The sequence below is a fragment of the Convolutriloba macropyga genome, unplaced genomic scaffold, assembly GCF_964194025.1.
Source record: "Convolutriloba macropyga unplaced genomic scaffold, txConMacr16.3 SCAFFOLD_1723, whole genome shotgun sequence".
Classification (NCBI taxonomy): Eukaryota; Metazoa; Xenacoelomorpha; order Acoela; family Convolutidae; genus Convolutriloba; species Convolutriloba macropyga.
The window spans coordinates 4362-18723 of record NW_027451783.1 but is presented as its reverse complement, the minus strand read 5'-3'; positions in this window follow the sequence as shown (position 1 = coordinate 18723).

Below are 14362 nucleotides of genomic sequence, written 5' to 3'. Positions count from 1 at the left end.
AAAAGCGTTATGAGAGCTTGTTTAATAAAGAATTGAAAAAAAAACGGTTTAGAAAAGAGTTTTTGAAGAATACTAAAGTAACTGATTTCCAAGATTCAATTTCAATTCTAAATTACTTTGAAAATCTTTAACTTGTACGTTGAAATTTGTGAAAACTGTCATAATGATACATATTTAACTGTACCTTACCTCTTTCGCATTTGCAATTTTTTTTTCATTTGTGTGTTAAAGTAAATTGACGATATTTTTTAAAGCAAAATTTTTGCGTAAAATACAATCAAATGACAACAAGGATTAATGATCAAACTATCGGCAGATCGGAAAACGTTTGTCGCCTAGCTAAGCGTTTTGTATATATGTTTATTTTTTCATAAATATTGTTTCGGTGACAGATAATTAAAATTTAAGTTATTATTATTTGGAGTTTGCTGTGCATTTCTTGAACGACAGTTGATGCAAATAGTCATAACTGCTTGTGAGTTTTGTAAAAACAAATAGTCCGCATTCAGAAGTAAAACAGATAAAAGTGAAGGAATAAATCTAAAAATAAATGCAACAAATGATTCCTAGCAATACTAGTTGTGGAAAATTTTACAATTCTTTTTTATTTGGTCCTACAGCTGTCTAATATCAAAATGATTACAATTAATTTAAATAATCCCAATGATTTTTTTAACTCTTCTAAAACGACATTAAATTGAACAAAATTAAGCCATGAAGATACGTACAACACAATTTATGTTTTTTTAAGCATGAATCTTGCACCGTAAACGTGTGTTGCGCTGGGGCATGAAAAAGGTGTGACATATAGGTGGGAAGTCTTGTGTTTATCATTTTCTGGAAAAAAAATTGGTAAACGTTATATTTTTGATTAAAATGGAATATGATGATGCCCAAGAAGCTTCACTTTTTGGCAGAATGTTTTTTTACTAATGAAACTAGATTATCTATCTCCAGTGGCCATAAGTTTTTTCAAAAACCCAAAGTTCAGACATATGTAAACCTTGAATATATCGATGAATTATAATTCAGATCCTCGAAGACCTAATTTTTTATAATGCAGGCTGCTTTACCATCTCCCAGCATACATCGAACTGTAACTTAAGGTTGGCTAATTTCTGCTTCCGGCAATATTCATCAGTTGCTCGCAATGATGCAAGCGTTTTTCAAAATTTTCTCTTTTAATTAACCTTGTCTCCTTTGATAAAAAGAGACTCTGTGTATACAAAAACCGCGTGCGAGGAGGTTTCCTGAAATCACACCATTTCTGTCATTTATCTAGCATCTTATTATCTTTTAATTTGGTATCAAGGAGACCTTAAAATCAACTTCCGGCACAAAAATTAGTAGAATAATGGGCCTCGTGTCAATACTACATGACCAGAATTATCACCTATTTTTGGAAAATTCTCTGCAAGATAATGGCAACCTTAAACTCTTTCGTAACATCTCAAGAATGTATATCCTCTATATTTTTTAACGTTCTTCTGTGAAGATCATCTCTGTGTATCAGTTTTAAGATCCGGATTCTCAGGAATGGAAAACATCTGTATGACACAATTTAGGGCATCAACAAAAAATTAAATAGTACAATTGAAGTTCTACAAATTCAATTGTACTATTTCTGGACTAATAATAGAATAAAATCTATATTTTATTAGAAGGTACAGATAGAGTTATTAGCGGTTTATTGTTCATATAATAAGCTTAACATAGCTTGACAAGAAACCCTTTAATGTTAACTTTTGAGAAGAACTTTTTTTGAGAAAATTTTTCCTTAAATAAGCAAACTCGGTAAAATTGTTTTGTATGCTCGCTGATTGGCCAGAAACAGTAATTATCAATACGAGACGACTGCAAAAGGGCTATTTAGCTTAATATAGATGTAGCTAGTGTTTTCTTTTTTTTTTATAAATTGTGGTCATTTATAGTATATATATTTTTTCTTAGTTCTGGATTAAGGAAGCGATTATCTGATCCGAGCTCCGCAGCCTGCTTTTGCATTTTTTATTTAGAAATCCTGCTTCGATCAAATTGCTGTCCTTTTTTATTATTTAACGTTTTTTAAGGAGGAATATTTTCTAGAAAATTGTTGTAACTGAAGTTCGGACATACAATTTCACTTTTTACAGAGTTCATTTAAAAGGTAATGATTAAAGTAGTCATTTCGAGAAACATGAAAATATGTCAACAATGAATTTATGAGTTAATCTTGGCGACAACTAACTGATATTGGAATTACTCATGGATAAGTTTTTCGTATTTTGCGTTCAAATAAGTTGACAAAAGCTGAAGATATTTCAAATTACCTCAATTGGATACATTTTGTTGGCGACACTGATATCATGCAAAAAGTTCAGTCAAATTACGATTTGTCAACATGAAGTATTGAAAGAAATTTTCAGATATATGTAAAAACGTCATATTTTGATCTTCTGTTGTATCAAGATTATTGAACCCGTCCTGCGGGAAAATAACGTCAAGTTTTCTTTTATGCGTAATAAAACTTTCAGAAAACATTAAATAACTAATCTGCAATGTAAAAAATTGCACTGAAAAACTACATATTCAAATAATTGTGCAGTTTTATTTGACTTTAAATGAACATCATTTACTACAGTATAAGATTTATTTGATTAAAAATTGGAAAATAAAATTATTATCTGCGGCAAGAAATTAAAATGGAATTTATAAAAATTAATCAGAATTAAACTCTAATGAAAATTAAACTATATTCAAGCAGAAATTGGGCACTATTAGTCAAAAATTTGAGTTGGAGATGCATTTTGGAGAATTTTCAAATAAATTAATGGCTCCAATAGATTTGAAATTTTTAAGAATAAAGAAAAACCAGCAGATCCATCGAACCATCAATCAACAGAAATATCTGTGTTCTAAAGATGCTCATTAATTAGTTTTTGCATAATTTATAATGCAAATGCACAAAAACAAATATTTGATGGCATTTTTGTCTGATTTTTATTGGGTTTCCTAAATGTTACAAGGAGTTAGAAATCTTTGTCACAATTAAGGAAAACATTAAGTTTCAACACGTTGTCATAACCGCAATAGTTAACAATTTATCAAATAGATCGAAGGAAAATAAGGCCCATTTTGTTATTAATTGGAGAGAAACTTCATGCAAACCCGGGTCGAGGCCGAATGGTTATCTTGTAAGAACCTGCAAGTTTCTGGCAGAAACTTACAAGGCGATGCATCGCCTTGCAAATTTTTCTTCCACAGACTTGCAAGTTCTTACAAGTTAACCATTCGACTTGCAAGCTCTTACAAGCTAACCATTCGACTTACAAGTTTTTGCAAGTTAACCATTCGACTTACAAGTTCTTACAAGTTAACCAATCGACTTATAAGTTACTTACAAGTTAACCAACAGCGCACACACCACACACACCACCCACACACCCACACACACACACACACACACACCACGCACGCACACACGCGCGCGCACACACACATACCCGCACACAAACACGCGCATATATATATATATATATATATATATATATATATATATATATATATATATATATACACATATATATATGCACACACACATACACACACATACGCACTAAACCGTTAATAAAACGTTGCAGGACCTGAATGTAAACGGATGTTTGTAAAAAATTTAAACTGGAAAATGTGAATTAAATTATAAAAAAGGTATAAAAATGAAGGGCCACTAAATTATTTTGAGAACATACTCATATATGAAATTGAAAATTCAATCAAAGTCAAAATTTTGGGAACATTTTTAAAAAACCGATCGTGAGGAAGCTAATTGAGATCTACAGTTTTTTAATGGAATTGCAATAAGAACTCTCTGGAATTGATAAAATTCAAAAAAAATCATCTCATGTCTACTTCGACATTGTCTACTTAGGTCGAATTGTATTATGTTATCCAGACAGAGCAACTAACTCCCACGCGCTTTCTATTTTAAATGACTGAATGTTAAAATGAATTAACCAATAAGAGTTGTGCTCGACCGGAACGGACTTTCAAGAAACTTACAATTTAGCCATTCGACTTACAAGTTCTCACAAATTAACCATTCGACTTACAAGTTCTTACAAGTTAACCATTCGACTTACAAGTTCTTACAAGTTAACCATTCGACTTTCAGGGCTCTTACAAGTTAACCATTCGAATTACAAGTTATTTACAAGTTAACCATCAGCACAGACACCACACACACCACCCACACACCCACACACACACACGCCACGCACGCACACACCCGCACACACACATACACGCACAAATACACGCGCACATACATACATATATATATATATATATATATATATATATATATATATACGCACACACGCATAGACACATACGGACCAAACCGCAAATAAAACGTTGCAAGACATGAATGTTAACGGATGTTTGTAAAAAGTACAACCTAGAAAATGTGAATTAATTTATAAAAAGGGTATAAAAATGAACGGCAACTAATTTATTTTGAGAACATACTCACATATGAATTTGAAAATTTGATCAAAGTCAAAATTTTGGGAACATTTAAAAAAAAACCGATCGTGAGGAAGCTAATTGAGATCTACAGTTTTTTTAAATGAAATTGCAAAAAGAACTCTCTTGAATTGATGATATTCGAAAAAAACCATATTCTCTACTTAGGTCGAATTGTATTATATTTTACAAACAGAGCAACTAACTCCCACGCACTTTTTACGGCAAATGACTGAATGTTAAATTGAATTAACCAATAAGAGTTGTGCTCGACTGGAACGAACTTTCAAGAAACTTACAAGTTAGCCATTCGCCTTGCAAGTTCTTACTAGTTAACCATTCGACTTACAAGTTCTTAAAGTTAACGATTCGACTTGCAAGTTCTTACAAGTAAACCATCTTTTGCAGGAAACTTGCAAAATCTGACAAGTTAACCATTCGGTCTCGACCCGGGATGCTAATTGTGGATTAAGAAGACGGGCAACAGTTTTGCCACTACCCATATCACTGATCACAAGAGCAATTAAGATTCTGAACTGGTTCTCTAGTAATTACTAATTAAATCTGAGCAATAAAGTTTTAGACTAACTGAATGCCAAAAATTGTGGAAATGGGTTGTGTTTATCCATCAATAAGAGTGACGAAAATCTTGCCATGTAACCATTTATAATTGTGAATTAACAACCTGTTCTTTTGGAACGAAATTAATTTTTAGTGATATGCTTTAATTTATTTCGTAATATTCCCAGGTTTCGAAGAGCATTTTATTAATATTTAAGGCGATACCTCGTCAGATGTTTCATCGCTTAATACGTTTTTGATGTTTTGCATTACTTTGAACCTGATTGTCATTGATTACTGTGTCAATTTTGTCAACCTTATTAGTTCAGCAACAATTTTTTTGCAATATGTTAAATATGCCTTTAAAGTATGTAAAAATTTACATTAAAGAGACGATTTCAGTTCACTTTTCATCAAACTCATGATGAGTAAGAGTAATAAATCCGCAGTCATCAACATAGTATATGAATGACATGGTCAGTGGTTTTTGAGGAACTCCTGAGCCCAGCAGAAAAAAGGGAAGAATTTTTGACCTCGATATGATAATGGTAAGGAGGTATAAATCTATCAACATGTGACCTATATCCCATCTCTTCTGAATTGAACATCATCTACTACAATTTCATGCTCCACTCTCCATCTCAATTTCTCCTCATTTCATTCAACGCCCTCTCAACTGGAAAATTGGAGGTAATGTTTGATTACGACAATCTCACGTAGTCTATAGACCGAAGGCTGTCTTAGCATAACATGTCTATCTTAATCAATTGTTATTGATACACATTAAAGGTTAATACCACAGGGTTGTTCGCATCCGTTTTTTTGTTGAAAAATTAAGTTTCATTTATATCCCGAGGCTTATTAATCGAAATATAAATAGTTTTTTTTCAATTAGTATGTAAATCAAAATTAAAAGCTCCTTTTTTTTCAGGTATAAACAAAACTTTAACTGCGCCAATTATTCGTTTTTTTTTTCAGTTGACAGTTAGAAGTGCAAAAAAATCTCCCCAAAAACCTTTACACAAACTCTACGGATCCTTAATTTTGAATGTTAATTGTACCAGTTATGCAAAAAATTAAAACCGAAGTGAGATCTAACTGGGATGAATTAATAGGGGCTGACATATAGACGGTGAAGTCAACAGGGGTAAAAAGGCTGTATATCCTGATTCCGTGGAGATAACTTATCTTATAACTATGCCACAAAAACCAACCGCTGAGCGACCTTTTTAGTTCTTTCGAATCTTCTGTCTTGTGCACAGTATGTTGGTTAGTATAAACATATACTGCTTCGGGTTGTTTACATTCACAGAAAAATGTCACTAGTTTGTGTGCGTGTCTTCTTTTGAAATTTAATGCAAGGCTAAATTTTTGAGAAAATGAGATTACTCTCTCCAAATTTTCCAATCTAGCTGCAACGCGCCATAGATGATACCTTTAGAGCAATGGGAATTGCAACTGGAGATGAGAGTGAGGGGAGAAAGGGTGAGGGAATTGTTTACTTGTTTACTTCCCATTGTTTACCTTGTTGACTCTGAAGGGAGGCGAAGTGATCTAATTTGTCACCGCTCCCTGTCATAGGGGAGTAGTCTGGGGGAAACTTAGAGGGTGAGACCACGGGTCACTTCAGACCCCAAGGGCTAAATAGTTCTGTGGACTGGGTAGGTTGGCCTGATCGGAGGACTGTTGCAATCATTATCGCGTATACTATATACTTCAAATAGGCTCACATAAACACGGACGCACACACACACACACACACACTCACACTCTCACACACTCACACTCACTTTCACACTCACACACACACATACACATACACACACATACACATACACACACACACACGCACTCATACACACACACACATACACACCACACACACACATGCACACACACACACACATACACACACATACACACACACACACGCACACACACACACACACACACACACACACACACACACACACACACACACATATATATATATATATACACACATTATCACACACAAGCACGCATTTGTACCGTCAAGCACGTAAAATTCATATTCACCTTATAACATATAGCCTTTTTTGCAGCCGTTACAGAGCACTTACTTTTCAATTAGCAGAAATCAACTCAACCGTCATCAGTTTATTATAGAAAGGTTTTTCATTTATTTTCATTCAGTGATATAAGAAATACTGACGTCAACAAATTAACTGAAAGATGTTCACATGGGCCTATAAGGGAACATAGTGCCATAAGGAACAATTTGTCCATTTATCTTCTTCGATTATTTTTTTTCAGAAAAACCATGGTATACCTCAGTATTTTGAGATAACTAAAGTTGACCCAATTAAACAAACTTCCCTATTTTGTGTCTAAAAAACCAAAGACTTGAGTTTTGACATTTCGAGTGACTTTTTTGTGCTTTAGATAGATTTCATTAAATTCTTGGGTAAAAACTTAAAAAACTCAAATTTTGTTCAATTAATCAGTCCAGTTAACTTATTCACTACCAAAATAGCCAAAGAGATGTTCAACTTAAGTGTAAAAAGTTAACTTATTCACTACCAAAATAGCCAAAGAGATGTTCAACTTAAGTGTAATTGTCAGTAAAGGACATAAAAGACGAAAAAGACAAAAAACGACAAAATAAGGAGAGATGTTGAAAAAATTATGCAACGTGATTCCAAATAAGCATACTTTTTGCAAACAAGTCGGTTGGAAACCGAGCTTCAGTTTTTGTTTGCTCTGAAGGTCACTTTTTTGAGAAAACCACTGGCCAAAAAATTTAAGACAAACTTTCACAGTTTTAGTTTGCTTTTAAAACATTATAAAATAGAAAGTTAGATATGTTTCAATACAGTTTTTTGCTATTGTTTTTGCTGCTCAATAACTAATAATGGTTCTATAGAGATCGGTTTTTTTTTAATATGTTTTAATGATTTCACTAAATTCCACTGAAACCGAGAATTTGTTAAATGATTAAAGAGCTTTGATTAATCCGTCCACTTTTCAGAAAACACAGAGTACTAATCAACCGCTGACTTAACATTTGAATTTATAGGATACTCGTGCTCGTGGTGTTTCTACTTATTTCCATAGAAAAGTCTGGCACACCTGTAACATGAGAGAGAAATTCGACGCGAGCAGTTTTTGGTTTTACCGGCCTGTGATTTTTTTTACTTTGCCACTAATTGAGCAAAACAGGAGAAAAATGTCGTAAAAATGGTTAGAGAAGTACTTTTCGTCATGTGCAAATTGATTTGCGATCAGGCTGAAACAAGGCTACTGCTCTAATTTTCACCATTTTTTTCAGATAAGAGAACGGGATTAAGTCATAAATGCCTCTTTTGTTTTTCTTTGTGAAAAAGTGCAAAACGGAAACAGACTTCTTTAAAACTTTTTTATAAAAAGAAGTTTATTGCAAGAACTAAAAAATACAATGAAAAAAAATTTATACAATAATGAGCCGCTGAAATCTAATTGAAAAAAAATGAAGGGTAACAGAAATATCATTTTTGAGAAAATGGCAGTTGTTCATCCTTCATTTAAAAACAACTTTATTTCTCAGGGGAGAAACACTCATTTTCTTAAAATGAATAAATTGCACAAAAAATTTGATCTGTAACAAAACTCTTGATTGATTCCTATGCTTGTTAAAGAATTCAACGTGCTTGATAAGATTTTAACCTGAAACCTGTTCGCTAGCAGCAAAATTTTTGAAACCTCTTTTGCTAATAATCACTTAGAGCTAAACTTTGCAAAATAAAAATCATTTTCTTTTTCGAAAGCAATTTGTTCAGGAAAATTGAAAAGAAGTTCTAATTGTAAAACAGTACGCTGGAAAGCTGCTGAAATTTTGGAGAATTTAAAACAATTTTTGCCGTCGTGGATAAGATCAAAGCGTACTATTTATTTTTTGGTCTTCTGTTTACGTAAAAAAAATGAATGCGAGGAATTAAAGAAAAATAGCTGCGATTATAAAACAAAGTGACGGATTTGCTTGCTTAAAAGTTGTTCTGAGACCCTCTTTTTTATATATGTTAAAGCAAATGAAATTCATCACAATGAGTTTGAGAAATAAGAGAGTTTTTTTCTAGGCAAACAATTTTCTGTTTTTTTCTAATTTGAAATCTTTCAAGAAAATTTTATGATAGGTTACAATTTCAAACTACATGTTATACAAAACATTGTTAAGTGCTCGTAAAGAATTAAAAAATTTCTTAGGTTTTCCATCGCCAAAAACATGATTTTTTAGAATACGCACCCATATTTATCAAAAAAAAATGACAATTTTTCCTAAATTTGACTGAAATAGTAGACCATCAGCGTAAATTATCTCAAAAACAACCATCATGACATTGAGCCGGAGAAATAAATGCCTCATTTTCATAGCGATTTGTTTGTTGTTATTATCTCCCGTTTTGCAACATGACTCCCACCAAAATTGCACTAAAACCGCGAACTTCCCGGGTCGAGGCCGAATGGTTATCTTGTAAGAACTTGTATGTTTCTGGCAGAAAATTACAAGGCGATGCTTCGCCTTGCTAGTTTTTCTTCCAAAAACTTGCAAGTTCTGACACGTTAACCATTCGACTTACAATCTTACAAGTTAACCATTCGACTTACAAGGCTCTTACAAGATAACCATTCGAATTACAAGCCACTTACACACACACATACCATTGGCCCACACCACACACACACACACACACACACACACACACACACACACACACACACAAGCACGCACACACTCGGGCGCCCACACATACACGCACACATACACACGCACACACACACATCTGCACACATACGCGCACACACGTTTTTAACGGAATTGCAAAAAGAAATCTCATGAATTGATAAAATTCAAAAAGTAACCATTTTGTCTACGTAGGTCGAATTGTATTATGTTATCCAAACAGAGCAACTAACTCCCACGCGCTTTCTACGGTAAATGACTGAATGTTAAACTGAATTAGTCAATAAGAGTTGTGCTCGACCGGAACGAACTTGCAAGAAACTTACAAGATAGCCATTCGCCTTGCAAGTTCTTACAAAGTAACCATTCGACTTGCAAGTTCTTAAAAGTTAAGCATTCCACTTGCAAGTTCTTACAAGTTAACCATATTTTGCAAGAAACTTGCAAAGTCGTACAAAATAACCATCTTTTGCAAGAAACTTGAAAGTTCTTACGAGTTAACCATTCGGTCTCGTCCCGGGTTCCGGGTTGTTAAATGATCCAAGAGCTTTGATTAATCCGACAACTTTTCAGAAAATACATCGAGTGTTGATCGACCGCTGACTTAACATTTGATTTTATAGGATACCCGTCGTGCTCGTGATGTATCTCTCTATTTCCATAGGAAGATGCGGCTTACCTGTAATATGGGAGAAATGTTCGAGGCTCACAATTTTCAGCTTCACCCGGTCTATGAAATTCTTTTCATGCAGTCTACTACCACTAATTGAGTAAAAAAAGAAAAAAGTCGCCTTAATAATGGTTAGAAAAGTACTTTCTTTAACATAGAGGGGAGAAACAATCGTTTCTTGAAATTGAATTGATTGTAGTAAAGTTATAGAGAGATTATTGTTTTTAATCTTTATTTTTGACCTTGCACTTTCTATAACTAAAAAAATTTTGTATTTTTTTTTCCACCCCATTTTATTGGGGGAGGAACTATATGCTCAGCTTCTTTTTTTTTCAATATTTTTCAATAATTTTTCGCCGAACGATATATTCATCGTACAAGTATGTGAGTAGTATCATTAGAAATCAGGCCAGGTGTAAAACCTCAAATTAGGAAGTTTTTTTGAGTTTTCCATTATCCGAGGAGTTTAAACTTTCTCGTAATTTTTGCTTAATTTTTGGTCAATTTCATTTGATAGTGATTTGATATAATTGTGAAAAGAGTTTCAATATTTTCACATCTAAATATAAAAGGAAGCATTGAATTGTTTGAACCAACTGTTTATGTTTCAAATTTCAGTAAGTTGTTGAAAATTCTGCAGTTTCCTTTCATAAAAAATGCAATGAATAAACCTATTTCGATCCCTTTTTCCAGTTGAACTTCTGGTGCAGATATGAAAAGTGCTAGAATAATCTTTGCTTACTTGGAGATGGCCCTATCGTACCTCCGTTTCCTAAGAGAGTGTTCTTGGAAAAATTTTTTTTTGCGGTAGTTCGGTAATTTAAACCAATATTAGATAAAAATGCAGGATGTTTTTTGATATATTATGATTTTCCTATCTTAATAAAAGATATGAGGCAATGTTTTAGCACGATTGCGTTTTTTAACAACCGCACAAAGACAGGAAGGCCATTTGTCCTTTTGTTGAATTTTGCAATGAAAAATGATTCATATTTTACTTTAGGTCTGTCTTTTTCAAATTTTTACACTTTTATTCCAGTTTCAGAAAAATGTCTTTTCATTTAACATATTCATTAACAACAAGCTCCATTTCTTTTCGAATAAGTTCCAACGAAGAAATAATTTAGTTTTTGTGTAAAACTCATGGATAGTTTTCGCATTTTTTTTTGTTAAAATTTATTGAGTGTTTCCATTATTAGCTGTTCATTTTATGATCCATTGGTTAATTCTAGTTAATCAGTTGTTCATTTTGTTGCAAAGGAAGATATTAAAGAATTTATTTAATGCTTCTAGATGATACATAATTATTTTTTGGTAATAAAACTCGATAAATATACAGAAATAATCATCTCTTTATATATTGCCCACATTAGCTATGGTTATATTTGGAAATTTTTTTGTTTTATAAGAAGCTGCATGAGCAACACAAGTTTTGTTGAAGTGGTGGAAATTTGTAATTCAATATTTGTTTGGTTTTTAAAGGCAAGCTTCATACGTTTTTGGAAATACTTCTGCCTTTTTTGTATTATATTTATCTTGGTTGCAGAAAAAATGATTTCAAATCCAACTTCTGTTATTTACAGATTAAATTTACGTGCAAACTTTGGTCAATAGAAGTACATGATAATTTCATGATAATTACCATTTTCAGTCTGAAAAACCTGGGTTGCTAAGTCTTACTGTTTTGAAACAAAAATAATTTTTTTTTGATATCTACCTGTTCCAAATTTAATTCTGGCACCCTTAAAGTAACCCTAGCAAATAGAGGTCACATTTTTTATCACACGATTTTTATTGTAGTCTTCAATTTTAACTTAATAATTTAATAAGCGTTTTTGGCGTTGAAACTTCGATTTTCATATTTTAAGATATTCAACATTTTTCACTTTTGAGGCCCCTTTTTTACTGGTTTTTACCGTCGTCACCTCAATTGCATGTCTGATATCTCATTATTGGTGTTGAAAGAAGGTAAAATTAAGTTGATACAATTTTTTTGTGTATAGATTGTGGTTTTATAGTCTTCGACACCGTTTCCTCGCAAAATTGAATTGAGTTTTCGATTTTTGACGGAGATTGTTGTTTTTGTTATCGTTTGACATTCTGGGTAAAGACAGGTCTCAAAAGGTTTTTAATGAAGGTTTAATAGAAGCCATAGAATGCAGTTGATTGATAATGGCTTTCATGACTTTGAAATTAATTGTTTTCAAAAAGTGTAATTGCTTTTTGTTAAGTTTGCCTTTTTTGTTTTCTGTTTAGGTAAATTATTTTAATTATGGATTGCTTATGGAATGCAATTCATTTGTTTTAGTTTAGTTTTTGTCTGATGCTCTTTTGACTTTTTTATTAAGTTTTTTTATAAAGAAAGATAGACATTTAGATTTGGTAGTAAGTAATGCTTGTTGTTTTTATTTGATTTGTTGTTTGTCTCCTACTCTCCTTAATGGCAGGTACCATTGGCCCTCTAATGTGTGTGTTTTTTAAATTTGCATAGTTGTTTGAACTCAAAATGATTTTTTAAATTGATTTTTTGAATGTTCTCTGTCTCTTCTTCGTTTGCTGGTCAATTAAATCAAAAATGTGGTTCAGCGGGGTCTAAACATTATCTGGGAACTCACATTTCCGAGACTACTTGTTGCCCAGTATGAAATCGTCAGACGAAGTGGCTGGTTAAGAAAGTAAATTGTTTTTTGCTCATTTCCAATCGAGAAAAAAAGAGAATTAACTTTATCTTGGTACAAAATCAACTGTTGCATATATTAGTGATGAAATAACTCGGTAGTGTCCGATGAACGCTACAAATTCTGAGACAGCGACGGAAATTTGATTTTCGATTATAACAGCTTTTCCTCCACCTGTTTTTTCTTGGCAATGTTGCTATACGAAGAGGGCGAGGAAAGAGTGGCATTAAAAGTCTTATCAGCTAGATAGGGGCATAAGTTCGCGAAGTTATTGCCGAAGTTATTCAACAACTCGGCTTTGTCTCCTAGCTTCATAACTTCTCAATGGCGATAGCAACCGCATGATAATACTCCTAAGCGCCTTATTGAAGTATCAGTAATCAACTTGTATATACAAATTGGGTTTACCGCCTCGTTAAAATTGAATTTGACAAATTGGCGCAGTTTGAGACGGCTGCAGCAATCTCTTTATGGTTATGGGTTTCGGTCTCGCTGTGCAAGAAAAGAAAGCGAACGACGCTGTATGCATTGCAGTAAGGGCGAAGCAGTGAGGTCTTCATGTATGTATGTGTGTATGTATTGATAGTAAAGGATAGAGAGCTAGGTTGCATGGGAATGGATGCTACGGGAAGGAGGGGTGGGGAGAGAGGAGAGGTGGGGGAGTGGGGTGGGGGGGGGGGGGGGGGGGGGCTGGGTTTAATGGAATGATGGTAGAGTAGAAGAAAAGAAGGAGCTAATTGTTTGATTGAACAATCCTCAGGTGGCTCCATTTCACTCCCCCTATTCCGGGCTAATTCCATTCCACCTACACAAAAATCTCTCCTTCTCTTTCCTTCTCGTTCTCTCTTTCCAACTCTGTCCCTGCTCTCTCTGTATTTGCTGTAGCTCCCGGCCACAATTCCTGTCTAGCTGGCTGAAGACTTTTTAAATTACTAATTTGTTTGCCCTTGCTCCAAAAAGCACCTACTTACACAACATGCCACAATCACATACACATTCAGTTCATTCATTACTTCTTATCAATTGTATCGCTTACCATTAGGCTTCCAATACTCTCCTAGTTAAAATAATCTCTGACATGTACTCGCTCTTACCGTCAAATAATTGTATTTAAAATTATTTGATTTTTGCTTCACAGTATCAATCTTTTTGCCGAAAATTGTACTGAAAATTTTTTTTTATGAGTTTGAGCTTTCAACAGCTGCGAAATTTGTAACGTTGAACGCAGACTTAAAATTACCATATGTTATC